The sequence below is a fragment of the Gymnoscopelus braueri genome (assembly GCF_963280865.1).
Source record: "Gymnoscopelus braueri genome assembly, chromosome: 5".
NCBI lineage: Eukaryota > Metazoa > Chordata > Actinopteri > Myctophiformes > Myctophidae > Gymnoscopelus > Gymnoscopelus braueri.
The window spans coordinates 22,812,981-22,817,069 of NC_137606.1; positions in this window are offsets into that span (position 1 = coordinate 22,812,981).

Consider the following 4,089-nt stretch of genomic DNA (forward strand, 5'->3'; position numbering starts at 1 on the left):
AGCATTTGTGCGCTAGAGTGCCCCAGCAGAGCCTGTCCTCTCATCGAGAAGAACAGCGAGCATTTTGTGTACTCCTCCGAGGCAAATAAGTCTACCTGGGACCGTCCAAACCTGACCCAGATCTGGTCCGTGACCCCGGGGTGCAGAGACCAATCTGAATACCGACGCTGCTTTTCTGCAGCAGATAATCGTGGCATTTTCCTGAAAAACAAGTTTACCTTTTAGAATATTTATGGAAAACAGTGTTTTTATTTACTGTACAGTTAGAATAGTAAATTAACTCCTGAAAACTATAAGAACATCAACTATGTTGTCAACTATGTTAGACTTAGTCCACTAAGTTACCTTTACAGGGTAACATAGTTGACAGGTAACATAGTTGACATATTTGCTGTTTTCAGGTCTAAAATCAACATGGCAGCCTATCACCAAACACCACATGGCATTTTTACAGAAAGATTCTTCTAAATATTAGATATACAATTGAGTAAAATTAAAATTTAAAGTTATTTATAACAATATTGTAGTAACACTGTTGACATGCGATAAATCCACACTTGACTCACACACTACTTCATGTTAAATTATTAGAAAGAGGAGAAAGAACATACTTTGGAGTCTTGCCAGTCTGTTTTTCAGGAGTTAATGACATCATGTGGAGCAGGTCATGTGATTTGGAAATGACACACCTCCTTGAGAGGTGTTTTTGTAATGGGTAACTTAGTTGACAGTGATTTCTCGGACACAGATAAAATGTGTTATTTTCCATACAATATTTGATATATTTAGAAATATTTTGTATCTGCCATGATTATCTTAGCTTCATAAAAATTAAAATGATCAAAACATTTTTCGATTAAGCTCATTTTAGTGTTGTTTAACTAATTAGAAGGTGGTTGTTATTACATTTTAGTGATATCCAGCCATTTTGTATTAATAAGTGACTGTTTCCATAGTGAATAATGATGGTATTTGTAAAGACATGATCATAATGAACATAAATACTTTTAATAAAAATGCATGCAAGTTATATCCCATGGACTTCAAAAGTCCCGCAATTATATATTGACCCATGTGACATTAAGATGAGTTGAGTTTGAACAGTACATAATGTACATGGTCATTACAGTGTGTCAGGGAGCTGCTCTGTAAGGACAGTTTTGGCATCAAAATATACTTTAAGTACCAACAATAAACAAAATGTCCCATTCATTATGTAGAATGTGAATGTCACATTTCACAAGTTTGCATGAAAATCTTTTGAAAGCTCACGACACGTTGTGAGCTTGTAGATCAGCTATTTTCAAATAGCCAGTAAAGTAAAAGTGGACTAAGTCAGACAGACAGACAGACAGACAGATAGACAGACAGACAGACAGCTTTGGAAAATGGTTGGAAATTATTAGTATTATTAATAAAATCAAAGCTTAATAATTAGATATCAGTAAACATGTGTTGAACATGCACGGTGCATCATTATCTGACGTAAAGTTACCCTTCAATTTCTTGTTTATGGCCAACATGCTTTTTGTTTTTGTCTGTCTGTCTGTTTGTCTGTCTGTCTGTCTGTCTGTCTCTGTCTGCAGTGACAGTTACATATCTCCTCCACCAGGGGGCGAAAGGCATTAAGGCAAACAGTGCCTGGATCCTTTATTGCCCATGCCTGAAACACAGTGACCCGGAAGCAATGTTTTGTAGTTTTTCATGGTGGAACAACCGGGAACAACAACAAAGCATCCAGATTTATTATAACTCTATGATCCAGATCTATTATAACTCTATGATCCAGACGGGATTCAAACAGCTCGTCATTGAACAACAACAACAACAATAATATTCACAACACAAACGGTCTGCTTCCACGGATAAACATCTTGAAGGTAAAACACTTTATGCTTGTGTAAATGTGTGGAGAAAAACTAATGAGCCACGAAGCCTCACTTGGAACAGGGAGGCTAACAAAGACACACATGGAAGATACATAGCCTTAGATCAAGACTATCGTAGATGTATTTTATCGAGTCTGACTCTGACTTTTACTTTCGTATCTACGAGAGTCTTAACGATCACCCCGGCAGTTTGCCCTGAAATGTCACCAGTAAAGCCCGTATTTCTCCAAACATGTACAAATGCAAAATATAATGTGCTTTACCCGCTTGCCTTAAATGTTAACTAGGTGTACGGTATGTTTGTGCAATGTATTAGCCCATATTGTTCAATAGAGAAGTGTTTTAATCCCGTCTGTGGCCGATTCTATCGGAAGTTCCCAATGGATGGTAGGGACGGGGCGCATCTGGTCAAAGTCGGAATTACACTCAATGCAAACATGATGTAAACGTGGAGAGAAATGGTGTTCGGCCACAGACGGGATTAAAACACTTCTTTATTGAAAAATATGGACTAATACATTGCACAAACACGCCGGACACTTAGTTAACATTTGGGGCAAGCGGGTAAGCACCTTATATTTTGCATTTGTACATGTTCGGAGAAATACGGGTTGTACTGGTGAAATTCCAGTGTAACATTTTGTGGTATCGTATATGTTACTGGAGTATTCCAATTTTCAGTATTTTTACTTCTACTCCACTACATCTCAGAGGCAAATATTGTACTTTTTACTCCACTACAATTATTAGAAAACTTAGTTACTAGTTACTTTGTAGATTTTGATTATTATTACTAAACGTACATTAAAATATATTTTACACATTTGAAAACTTGTGAAATGGGACATTCTGCATAATGAGTACTTTCTACTTTTGGTACTACTTTTGTACTTTTACCCAAGTCAATTTTGAATGAAAAAATGGAGTACCTTTTCCACCACTGCTGGGAACTGGGGAAAACTGGGCACCTTGGAAGAGTGGGCACTTTGGGGTGGAGTAGTTGCGGGTTGCTAGCCTGGTATCCAGCCTGCTTCGCTACGTTCGGCTGACTTTTTTTTCTCTCTTCGCTTCGAGAGAAAAAAAAGTCCGCCGAACGTAGCGAAGCAGGCTGGATACCAGGCTAGCGGGTTGCGGTATCTTGGGGCTAGTTTCTAAAGTGTAGTTGCTTATTTGGGCTTGCTTCCAAATGTTTTAATTGTTATTTAAACCAGTGGTTGTCAAAATGTTTGTCTTACAATGTTTTGTGCCAGGGAGCCCTGTACCAGATTTGTGTTTTTAGAATGTTTAATTTTTTTCTCAAATATTCCACATTTTATTTCAAGATTCTTCTTCTTAAATAGCAGATCTACAAGCTCACAATGTGTCACATCTCGACGCGTTGTGAGCTTGTAGACACAGGCTATTTTCAATTTGTGTGTGTGTGTGTGTGTGTATGTGTATGTGTGTGTGTATATATATATATATATATATATATATATATATATATATATATATATATATATATATACCTGGTTGCTTATTTCTCTCACAAAATCTGGCAACGATGGTGACAGATATACAATCTTGTAGATCGGCCATTTTCAAATAGCCAATGTATATAGGGTTAAAGTGGTTAAACTGATATTGATGGGACACATTTTGCTGTGAGGTGCCCCAAATTTGTATACAAAAAAAAAACAATCAAGGATGCAAGGGGTAACCTCATCTGCTTGAGCGTTGGCCTCTTCCCACTAAGTAAAATAATCAACCATTACACAAACTCTGTTATCCTTCCGGTTTACCTGAAAAGAAGTTGAGTGACAATTTGACATCTGTTGTATAGCTGCTGGTAGCCTATATTAACATTTAGATGCATGGGACATTCAGTTGCACAAGACTCACTGATATTGGATTGTTGAGCCTTTTCTTTGAGGCTTCCTCACTTCTGCTGACACTTAGGACACTGTGCAACCTTAAAGGATTAAGGAGTTAAATTAAATTAAGGAGTAGTTAGACTTATTTTCTATCAATTACACACCCCATGAAGCCATATTCATGGAGATTTGTTAGTTTTTTGTTGCATTCCTGAGCCAATAATTTGATTACGGGGTGACTGGTCGGTAGGAGACTCTACTGGAGACTCCGCCGGTCATCAAATTATTAACAAGAATCAACTCCTTAAGTCAAATAATATTCACATTAGTGTTTATCACAGGCCTTT